The sequence below is a fragment of the Cryptomeria japonica genome, chromosome 3, assembly GCF_030272615.1.
Source record: "Cryptomeria japonica chromosome 3, Sugi_1.0, whole genome shotgun sequence".
NCBI lineage: Eukaryota > Viridiplantae > Streptophyta > Pinopsida > Cupressales > Cupressaceae > Cryptomeria > Cryptomeria japonica.
Window position 1 is genome coordinate 232,125,268 of NC_081407.1, and position 11,423 is coordinate 232,136,690.

At 37.8% G+C, this 11,423-nt stretch overlaps 1 protein-coding gene across 5 annotated transcripts in view; it reads right to left on the bottom strand.

Annotated features, from left to right (window-relative positions):
- LOC131048765 (uncharacterized) overlaps positions 1-9,316 on the bottom strand; it is an 84,525-nt gene extending 75,209 nt beyond the window's left edge. Inside the window, exons 1-2 of one of the 5 annotated variants that reach the window (XM_057982838.2) lie at positions 9,000-9,316; positions 8,668-8,730 (exon numbers count right to left, since the gene is read on the bottom strand). The gene's annotated coding sequence lies outside the window, so the exon portion shown is untranslated. Of the gene's footprint in view, positions 1-8,667; positions 8,858-8,999 lie in introns of all 5 variants that reach the window. The other 4 variants (XM_057982837.2, XM_057982836.2, XM_057982835.2 and 1 more) reach the window with 4 other exon arrangements.
- Between the last annotated feature and the right edge of the window lie 2,107 nt (positions 9,317-11,423).

Genomic DNA, 11,423 nt, shown 5'->3' on the forward strand with positions numbered 1-11,423 from the left:
ACCTCTACAGGACGAAGAATGAAACAGAAAGACAAGAGCCAGCACTCTCCAGCAGCAAGCAAAAACCAGCCCTTTCCCCTCCACCAAATATCCACCTCCATAGGAAATATGGTCACCTCTAACAGACAAGGAGGGGAAGAGAGCAAGAGCCAAGAAACCCCTCTCAAAGGTTCACACCAAGGACAACTCTGCAAGAGGAGAACCAAAAGTTGAAAATCCCCAACATTCCATCTCTCCACCTCAATAGGAAAGAGCTCCATCTCCACAGGACGAAGAATGAAGCAGAAAGACAACAACCAGCACTCTCTAGCAGCAAGCAAAAACCAGCCCTTTCCCCTCCACCAAAAATCCACCTCCATAGGAAATATGGTCACCTCTAACAGACAAGGAGGGGAAGAGAGCAAGAGCCAAGAAACCCCTCTCAAAGGTTCATACCAAAGACAACTCTCCACCTCCATAGGAGAGTAGCCTAATAGAGAAGAACCGAAAAAGGAAGCTCCTTTGAAGAACCAGAGCGCCAAAGGCGAGAACAGCAACAAATCCTCAACACAAAGGAGAGGAGAGAATACATAGAGCCTCTCCACAAGAGATCCGCCAGGGTCCCAGATCTGCCCAAACACCAACAGGAAAACACCCCCCACCAAAGAAAGAGCAGAAAATAGGCCATTGACAAGAACCACCGCACACCCCTAATGACCAAAAACAAAGGCCACAAAAAACCCTTGCCAAAACGCCTCCATCGCTGTCGCAGCCTCCACTCCTTCCTCAGTGCCTACTATCAACTTTGTTCCTTTCTATTGTATATACAGTTTGGTACTGGGGCCTGAATTTTATATACTCATTCAAAATGTAGGTCAGAGATAAGACCCAGATATTTAAATCAATTTTTACCTCTGATCAACTTAGCTGATGTTTGCATAAAGAGCACCTGCTAACATTGAGAAATGAATTGCAACAATTGGAATTGTTCCCATGATTGGGAAAGAGTTGCAGGTGAAATACTAATTTGTTTCAGGATTGTCCACAACCCAGACCTATTTATCCAAGAGTAATACTGTCAATGACTCAAGACGATTGGAATAAACTCCTCAATATCTTTAGACTATGACCCTTGGTATAGTCAAACGAAAACCTCAGTAAGCTTTTAGAATGGCGCAGCAGTTATGATTGATGAAAATTCCTTTGAGTGTAATGATGATAAAATCTTCAGTGAAAACAGATAAGCATGCAGAATTAACAGATTAAAACTCAGTAAGCTTTCCAGGTTCCATGGTACCATAAAAATTTCTTTATAAGTATAGCTCACAAATATGATTCAATAGCTCATGTTATCCTTACAAGAAACCCATATTTGAGTCTCATAAAACAAAACATGAGAATTTGTCCAACAGTCTGTGCTCTAGCAGTAAAGTAGAGCACTAACCATTTGATTACCATGGTTCAAATCTGGAGAGCTTGCCGATAATTTAGGTACAGTTCAGTTCAGTGCACCATATTTCTATGTATTCCCAAGTCTGGAAAAGGTTAAAGCATGCTGCATGTCCCTACGATGTCATGTTAGCAACCTCCTCTTCCCCAGTACTGCCAGAGGTTAGAGACACACACAGTGATATACAAGCTAGTGATTGTTATCATTGTGATGCATTCTTGATTACAAGCCAGTGATCTACATGTTACATATTCCTATCATGGGATTTCCTGTTCAAGACCCACTGGGCACAACCCCCATAATGAAGGATTGTTTGCTGTATCCCTTCTTATTTCAAGAAGGCAATGGTCTAGTTGCAAGCGGGGGCACTTATCATGGTCACAAACCATGATCAAGACCTGCAAGTACATCCCCTATGCTAAGTGTTTATCCCTTCCCATTTCCACAAGGCAATGATCTATTTGTAAGTAGTGGCACTTATCATGGTCACGGACCATGTTCAAGACAGACCATGTTCAAGACCTGCCAGGTACATCCCCCATGCCAAGTGGCCTGTGTGTTACAGCAGATTGGTGTATTTAGTAAAAAAATTGAATATCAAGAATTCTTGTATCCCAGGGTGACAGATTTATAAGCTAAAGTGGGAAGCCATATTCTGTGAAAGACTCTAAACAACCCCAAATCATACCTTGCCACCTTTAAATAATGAAGAATATCACCTTTTCCTATACATTCGGCCCTACTAAAACATTATTGTCATTACATGCGGCGGTGTGCTCCCACCCTTCCACATCATCAATCATGGGACCACAAAAATCTTCTACACGTACTTCATTTTCATCATCAAAAGATAACGCCCACTTTGAGAGGATGTCCACCACCTCATTCCCTTCCCTCCGTACATGGGTGATGCAAAAATTATTATATGATTTTAGTCCATTTAATATGGCAAAAATGTATTTATTGAGGTGTCATGCTTGAGCCTCACCTTTCACAATTGCTTTTATTATTATTAGAGAATCTCCTTCTGAATGTAAATTTTGAATACCCAATTTGTTTCCCCATTGTATGTATTGCTAGCATAGCCACTTGTGCCTCTGCAACATTTTTCGTTCCTACTGGCAATTTTTTTGCTCCCGTCACCAAAACATTACCCATCCAATCCCTTATTACAAACCCTGCCCCCGATATTTCTGGGTTGCCTTTGGAGGCTCCATCAAAATTTACTTTGTACCAACCCTGTTGAGGGGCAATCCATTTCACACAAGAATTCTGAATCTCACCCGGATTGACCCAGCTAGGCCCATTAACGGGCAAAATTCTTTGCAATTTTAAAAGAGAGAAAATATTAATAATATGAGAAGAAATATATCTTTTCCCATTCTTGTCCTTTTTCAATTACACATGTTTAATTTGCAGTTTTTACAACTACACAGCATTTTTGTTTCAATGTACACAGGTTAAGCCAAGTAAATATGTCTGGTTTGATTACCAAATCTTAACACAGTTTCAATGTGAGGCAAGTTTACAGGAACTGATCTGCTAAAAACTTAAGTATGCTGGTCTCTCAATACTTTAAGCCCCAAATTGGCCATCTCAAATTAACATTTTTCCTTATGCATTTACCACTAAACTAGTTTCAGATCATTTTGGATAGGTTGAAACATGATTATAAACCATTAGCTGCATGCAATTGGGTTGGACAGGTCTGCAATTAATGGAAGACAGAATTATGCATGGGCTGGTAACGTAAGGGTTGCAGGTTAAATTGGGCTGCCTAAAGCCTGTTTTCATTCTTTGATAGCTGCCAAGGAAAAATTTCAAAAGTAACCCAAGAAAAATTACTTAAAAGCTGCTGCAAGGACATTTTGATATGTATCACATGCAAGAAAGCAATGAAAGCTTCATCTCACAAGGTTGGGCCGGTCCCAGGTTTATCCTAATAACCCGTTTGAGTTATTTTTCTTTGTGGGGATCCCTGGTATGACCAACGTACCAGATTGTGTGGAGAGCTTCCCCAAGCAATTTGATTATGCGAACTGTGGAAAGAGCAGTAATATAGTATTTTCAGAAAAAGAGTCTGTGCCTCTCAATTAATAAACAAAATTGAAGTGGTCATCTCACAACTTGCAAATACTCAAATTAACTCTTGTTAGAAAAAGCTCTGTTGGGAAAGGTCTCTCATTGCTAAAATAATGGGGGAAATAAAGATGAGACTGAAAGGCCTTGGGTCAAGTGGTTAGCTGTGTCTCAACGATAATGAAAATGAATTATTGTGGGGCCTCTAAGGAAATTATTATGGGGCTTCTAAGATGAACACTGGCAGGGCCGGTGCTGGAGGCCTCATTTGGAATGCTTGTGGATGCTATAACACTAAACATTCCTTTTGGAACTAACAATGAGGTCAAAACCATGGTGTTGGTTGACAGCCTGAAATTGCCCTTGTCTCTTGGCATCATCAAACTAATAGTAAATGGAGACTCCCTGATTAAGAGTTAAGCTAAAAAGAATAGTGCTTTCTCTATCTGATAACCATGTTTGCAAATTAAATATGGATGAAGAAGAGGCATACAAATTGTTTGACAAAATTCCTCAATGAAATAGGGCTCCATTGACTGCAATAAAGATTGGATATGACCAAAAAATATTATCAATGCTGCTTGCATGATCAAGCAAATGCAAGTAGAGTTATACATTTAGATCTTGAACATATGGCTGTATTTTTTGAAAAATCCATCTGTGATTGAATTTAAATGCACCTGTCAATGCTTCAAAAACTTATTCAAATGTCTCTACATTGGCAAGGTTAATTAACCACACAAGTTTGATCATAAGGTCAAAACCCAAGATACAAATATTGAAAAATTTATTGGGTGAATGGAATAAAATACCTTGTGGGTCTATACAAGAGACAACACGTATGCCAAATTGCCACCTTGCTTAGACCTAAAAAGTAGTATGGCAACATTCTGACAGCTGATGATTTATTTGACAATGAGTTGCCTTTTGGCATAAAATAAGAGCAGATTTTGTAATAATATCAAATATACTTCAGCAAGTATGGATCGTGACATCATTGACTTGGGGATGGTAGCACCAGGGACAGGGGTTCCAGTTCAAAAGCCCTCGAAACATCATGGACCACCTCTTTACATTACTTCATCCAGACATTTTGTTATACATTTAGCAAAGCACTTTGTATAATAATACAGTGTATCCATAATCAAAAAACTAAAATATGGCGGACCATTCTTATAATCTTACTCATTGTTTCATTTGAATATTTAGTCAAATGCTTGCCATGCACTGTTGGTGGTACACACACCAGGACATCAGAAAATAAAATGAAAAGTGTTCACACATACAACTTAGATTATTAAAAGACAAAAGGCTCAGGCCAGCTTTCTTCTCATTACTCCAATCAGACATTTTGTCCAACACTTCGTGTGCATCGTTCCTTATACAAACTATCCTTGATTTATATCGGAAAAAAAAGGAGTTTGCATAGCCTGTACAAACAAATGAAAGCAAACTGCAGATAATAGAATACCCCAAAAAAGGAGTCATGGAGTGTCTGAGTTCCTACTTAACATTTGCAATTTGAAAATTTGGAAGTTATTTATAAGGCAAATATAGTTGATTGTTTGGTGCAAAATAAAGAGAAGTGCTATTTGAAGGACTGTTTGGTTCAAAATAAAGAGGAGTGCTATTTGAAGGCGCTAGGCCCACTGTAGACAAACATGGCCTAAGCATTTTTACTTCAGAAAGAATGTACAATACAAAGGACTGCTGACAATGGCTATCAGAGTCATCAATTTTTCCTAAATCTTGGTCCTACAAAATCTTTTAAAACTAGCATCTGCACTATCAATGAGTGCGGTGGGATTGGATTTGCCAATAAGCAAATGCAAGTGAGTTTTTTAGCATAATTTTTCTACTCCTCTTAAATTCTTGTCTGGAAACTATATCACAGCCTGTAAAATACATAGCTTGACAGAATAATGCACAAGTTAATATCTAAAGCAGGTGGCAGGCTGAAGGTCGGAAGTTAACCCTCCAATTTCAAAGTCTGTATATAGCTTGAACTAAAACCTAGCTCGACCCAATCTCCACAGTGAAACAATGAAACTGATAATTAGTTCTGAGAGCAACTGAGAGATCCCAGTGTTAAGGCTGGCAAATTGTAGAGTCTATCCACATTGATGTTTTCCCTAAGAAGCAGGTTGTTGGGTAAAATTTTGGTTGCCAATACTGCAATAAAAGACCTGGACTCTCCATCATACCAGGACCCCTTTCAGAATAGCATACTTTATTTGTGCGTCCAGGCAGATGACCATGAAAAAAAATAATTCTCAAGGATATTAGGTCAATGTTAGCCCCACAATTTTCTAAAATCCATCTTTCAAGAACTGGTAGCACCAACCAATCTGTCAAGAAGAGCCCTTTTTTTATATCAAAGATCTTAGATCAGCACAACTAAAATTTTACATCCAAACAGAGAAACTAATATTCATGTGTTCCACCATCTCTCCTTACATTGAATGCTGCTCATTAAAAGCAAAGTAAGTGTAAAGCTAGAGTTTTGTTTTTAGACATTGACTCATGCTTCAAATTTTTCAAAAATCTGCTAGTAACTTACTATTTGGCAATGCTTATACAGCAGGTAGGGGAAACAATATACAAATGACAATAATGAAAAGAAAAGCTCAATTTCTTAGACCAGAAAATAATTTCTTGACAGGATGTTAGAACAGACAATGAGTTTGACGCTCTCCAACTTCAACAAGTGGCATCTCCACATCTCACATCATTTAGGCATGTTAAATAGTTGCTGAAATGAGAATGTTAAATTTCATGGGCATCAGCTGGGTAAGATGTGCCCATGCAATGAAATTTCCACTCCACATTACATTTCCTTGACTTGACTATCATTTTATCGTTTTCTTAGTACAGATGCATGTCACTCCATTACATGATATATTTGCTTAAACCTGCCCTTAGCAATTTTAGACACGTGAACTAGTCTAGCATGTTCCATTAAAATTTTCAGCCCAAATGGAGACAATTAGAAAGAATCCAAAAGCATCTAATTATTAGCAATCTCAAAGTCAAGTCAATAGTTCCTTATGAGATTCTTCTAGCAGAAGCAAGAATGTTCCCAATGGAGGCCTCGGCAATTGTTCGTTTGCTAAGTTATTTAAAAAAAGTTGAAAACATGGACAATCAATGCTGCCCCAAAATGGTTGTTAAGGAGGAATTAAAATGTAGAAACAAGACTTGGATGAAGCAAAACAACAAATGGATCAGCCAGTGGGGCATTGATTTGCAAGATTGTCCCAACAATAATGAAGAGATCAAAAAAGTGTGTATTTGAAAAATTTAGAACTGCCATGTGGACAAAGCAAGTCGGTCGAAAAAAGGCGCACTATATCAAAGAGTTTACCCCTTTGGGTGAATACGATGAAAAAGAATACTTAAGGGCAGCAATCAACGCAAAAGGCTAGACTTCTAGTTGCTCAAATTAGAATTGGGTCCCACCATCTTAGATGCGAGAAGGGTAGATGAACAGTCCCTAAGGAGGAATGGGAGGAAAGAACTTGTCTTTTCTGCAAGAGTGGTAGAAACTGAATGGCACTTCATCTTTGAGTGTGCTGCATATGAGGATATCCGTACACAATATGAGGACAATCTGAAGGCGAGCAGCCTAAATGAGCTATTTGAGGAGGCAAGACTTCACAAAACCGTGGGCTTCTTGATCAAGATCCACAACAGAAGAGATGATAATGAAAAGAATCTGAAAATTGTCACTGATGCTGCTCTTAGTCATTGATGTCATTAAAACTCATTCATTCATTCATTCAATCTAAAATAATATGAAGTGCCATTATTTGAGGCCCTTGGCATGGATGGATACAAAGGTCAAATGTTGAGTACCAATAGAATCTATTTTGGCCACATGATGAAGTTAAAGGAATGCTCAACTAGTGATGAAATTGGCTTCTGAAACCAAAAACTTAGACTCTCCTTAAAACAAGTTCAAATCCCTTTAAGATTCAATAGCCTCTTTGTTATCATTTTTACTTTCATAGTTTAGCTTTGTTCCAAGGATCAAAAATGGGCATAGAATTTGCAATATTTTGCATTTGAGAGCCAACAAAGAGCTGATATATAATATATTTCTACTGAAAACTGAATTCAATCAGAGTCTAAAAAAGGAAATAGGGTGAGCTGCTAAAGCTGAGGGCCAACATGACAATAAATAAGGGCTAAGATTCCTCGCCTTCATTGGATTCTTCATCACCATCAGTGTTTTCTGAATGCAGTACAATGTATTGGAGGACATTACAGTGAGTACTCCAGTTTGCATATTTCATTAAATAGCTCTTGCTATTGGTTTTTTTGTTATTCTTAATATTGCATTATCGTATCGATTAGAAATAAGAGATTTATAAACACAAGTGCATGGAGATTATATAGATCAATGATGCTGACGTTTGTTTGTTCAATGTGGCGGCCTATGATCAGGGAGGAGACTAGGAACGTTGAACGTTTCTAGATGAGAGTTTCTTATAGAGATTCTATTATTTAGGCCATCTCTATCATCAGACATGTCTTTCACTCTGTTGCAGAGGTACCTCTATAACCAGCTCATCAGATGTTGAAAACATTTGCCTTAAGATTTTACAAGATGCACAGTAGCGTTCAAGTTTTTTAAATTTATTTTAGGGCTGTCACTTTGACAGAATGGCTTAGGCTAAAAACATTGATAAGGTTGAAGGTATTTGCTGCTGGTTGTTTGTGTTAATTGAATATTCAAATAAACAAAACCTTAATGAATAAACCAGACAGCTGAAATAGTCATTCTTATATTTTTACCTTCATATTTGTTCTCATACATCCATAGCAAAAAATCGTTTTCCTATTTATAAAAGTTTATGTGTTTTTATTGAAAGAGAGGAAAGAACAGTTCTTCACATTGTACGGTTGCAAAGTATAGAAGTAGGGCAAATTTTTAAAAAGGAAAAACAAATCCTTTTGAAAAGCAGGAAAATAAATATGTTTAGGCAATTTAATAAAGACTATATCAAGTGAAGTTGACGCCGGAATGCACACGTATTGATGCCTAATATTTGAACCAGATTTACAGAAATAATTTTACAAGAATAATATTAATCAATACAGACGAAAAGGACAAGATATCTGGCAGACTAAGCAATAAATTTACTATGCCCATTTACCTAGCGGTGAATTCGGTCCATCTACCGCAGAAATGATCACATTAAAATAAGCTATATCATTGTCTGTGTAAAGGAAAGTAATGCCTGGTATGAGCGACTGGGAAGCGGCGGCAGGTGGCGTGGGTTTATCTAACACGCCTATCTTTACAATGGTGAAATATTGAACATTGTTTGCGTAAATGTCATTGTTCTTTAGTGTTATATTTATTGGGCTCAATCGGCAATATTGAAAATTAGATCAAACAAAAATAATGAGCATCATTGAACGGCAGGTGATCGCCGGTTAATTAGAAAGCGAGAACTAGAAACTATACAACAATCTGGTAATGTACCTTGAGTCTTTAGCTTCGAATCTCCTACGATGAAAACATTCAGCCCGGCTTACAACAGGAAATTGAACAAGAATTCTCAATCAGATTTCATTGTATTTTCATTTAAAGCATAAAGTTAAAGGGCCTGATGAACAATTGCATAAATAACGGAAGCAACGTGAAAGTCCAGAGTAGAATATATCCAAGCTTCGGATGTTTAGCAGTTAAACCCTAAAACCCTGACCTTATTAGTCGGAACAGTATTCTTAACGGGTATTTTTATGCTTTAATTTGGCTATCCTCTCTTGAGAGACTAACTATCTAAAGATTCAATTGTATTATTTTTCTGAGAACGCGGTCGAGGCTTTAGGATCTATTATTATCAGTTGCAAAGAAATGTCATGGGCATGTCGATAGGACTTCATCTTTTGAAGGTTTTAAGTATTTTCGAATAAAATAAAAAATTAGACATGTTTTGTAAGACGAGAAGACGTTAAGTGTGTCTAAAGCAGAGATTAGAAAATCGCCTGAAACTCGCCAAACTCGGCGAGTCTGAGTCCGAGACATGCTCGTCGAGTCTTTGGAGCTCGGACTCGAACTCGGCCGAGTCTAGCGAGCAGACTCGCCGAGTCTATACTAGATTCGGTCGGCGTCAAGGCCCAAAAAAAGCCAAAAAAAATGCATTTTTAAAAGTTTTTTAAAAGTGAATAATCTTGTCTTTGTTCACTACAACCTCCGCCTGAGAATGAGAAAAATTAGGGTTACAACATGTCAGCCAATAGAAAAATAACACCTGATGCCTTTACTAAGTAATAAAAGTCTTTTTGGCCTCGTGGGGCGCTGCCCCTCGACCCCGCTCTGTATCGCGACAGGGAGCACACAAGGGGCGCTGCCCCCAAACCCCCGTTGAAAAATATGGGGGGAAATTGTGTCGATAGAAGTAGGGAAAATTTAACCTCCGAGTCTAACACTGATTGGATCGACCAGGTAGATATAGAGGCTGAGGTTGTAGCCATGGTAGAGGAGGAGCAGAGAGCACGAGCAGAGACAGGAGATACTGATAGTGAAATAGATGTTCCTGATGTTGGTGAGCATGGCATGGTGTCACGGGGAGCGACTATGGCTGCTGAATCATCCAGGACCTACCTTAAACGCCTTCGCAGGGGGGTAGGGTGAGAGGGTGCACACTCCTCTGAGCCATAGGCTTGTAGTTGTATTTACCTTTGGTATTTGTGTGGAACATTTGATGATGATCATATGATGACATGGATTTTTTAATCCATGAGTTTTGTAATATTGTATACATTTGACAATATTTATATATTTATGTTTGTTATTTCCTTCAGCTACAATTTGTGTTTATGCTAATGTGATTGATGTATACTTGTGTATATAATCAAATGAGCCGAGTGTGATGATGTTATTATGTCTTTAAGATGTATTCAATAAAGGGTGCATGAAACAAGTTTTAAATCTTTAAAAATCTCTAAATTTTTTGAGTTTTTCACTTTCCCGAGTCTAGCCGAGTTTGACTCCGAGTCCCGAGTCCGAGTCCGATTCGGCCTTGTCGAGTCTGAACCGAGTCTGAGTCCTGTTTCTTTGTTCTAAAGGGTATCTAGCGGTTAATTTCACGCACACATTTTAAATGGTCCATTAGATTTTGACAAGAAAATTTGGTTGTCTTTGTATGCAACTTATCTACTTATAACTAGTGTTTTGGCTTCTGGGTAGTAACGATGCATGTTGTGGGATCTGTTATGCGTGCAAGGGTAAAAAAATACACATTGTAAAGTGTTGTCCAATACCTACTTAAAGATGCACTAAGCAATTAAAATTGTCAATACTTATATACAAATGCCCAAGTAGTGCCAATAAAGGTGCACAAATGAATCAATTATGATCCAAAATGCTAAAAAATGGGAGGCTATAGGTACATGTGAAATTTATTAATGATTTTTTTATTTTTTTTGGTATCTTTAAAGTCAGTAATTGGGAGGTTGGGTGTGCAAGGAGTGAACAGTTATTGGAAGATGGATGATAACCGGTGCTCTTCCCTCATATCTAGCTAGTCTATAGATAATCTCATCAATATCTTCACCTTTGTATCTAGTATTGTTCATGAGGAGCTTTGATGCATATACAAAGAATATAATAGTTTGGTTAAAAAACTATAAAATAAAGGAAGTTTGTTGGTCCAAGAACCGTTGCTCCAAAATCCTAAAACATAGTTTACCTTTAGGATGGGGGGTGTCTTCAAGAAAGTAAAATAATTATCATCAACAAATTAAGGAGGATTTAGAACCAATAAAAAAGAGTGGATATTCTCTCATATACTTCAAACTTAAACCTAAGAGGGTATCCTTATTTAGTTATCTTTAAAAAAAGATTGAAAATGTTGAAAGATGAATCAAAGTTTGATCTTCATAGTTATTTCTAATATAAGTT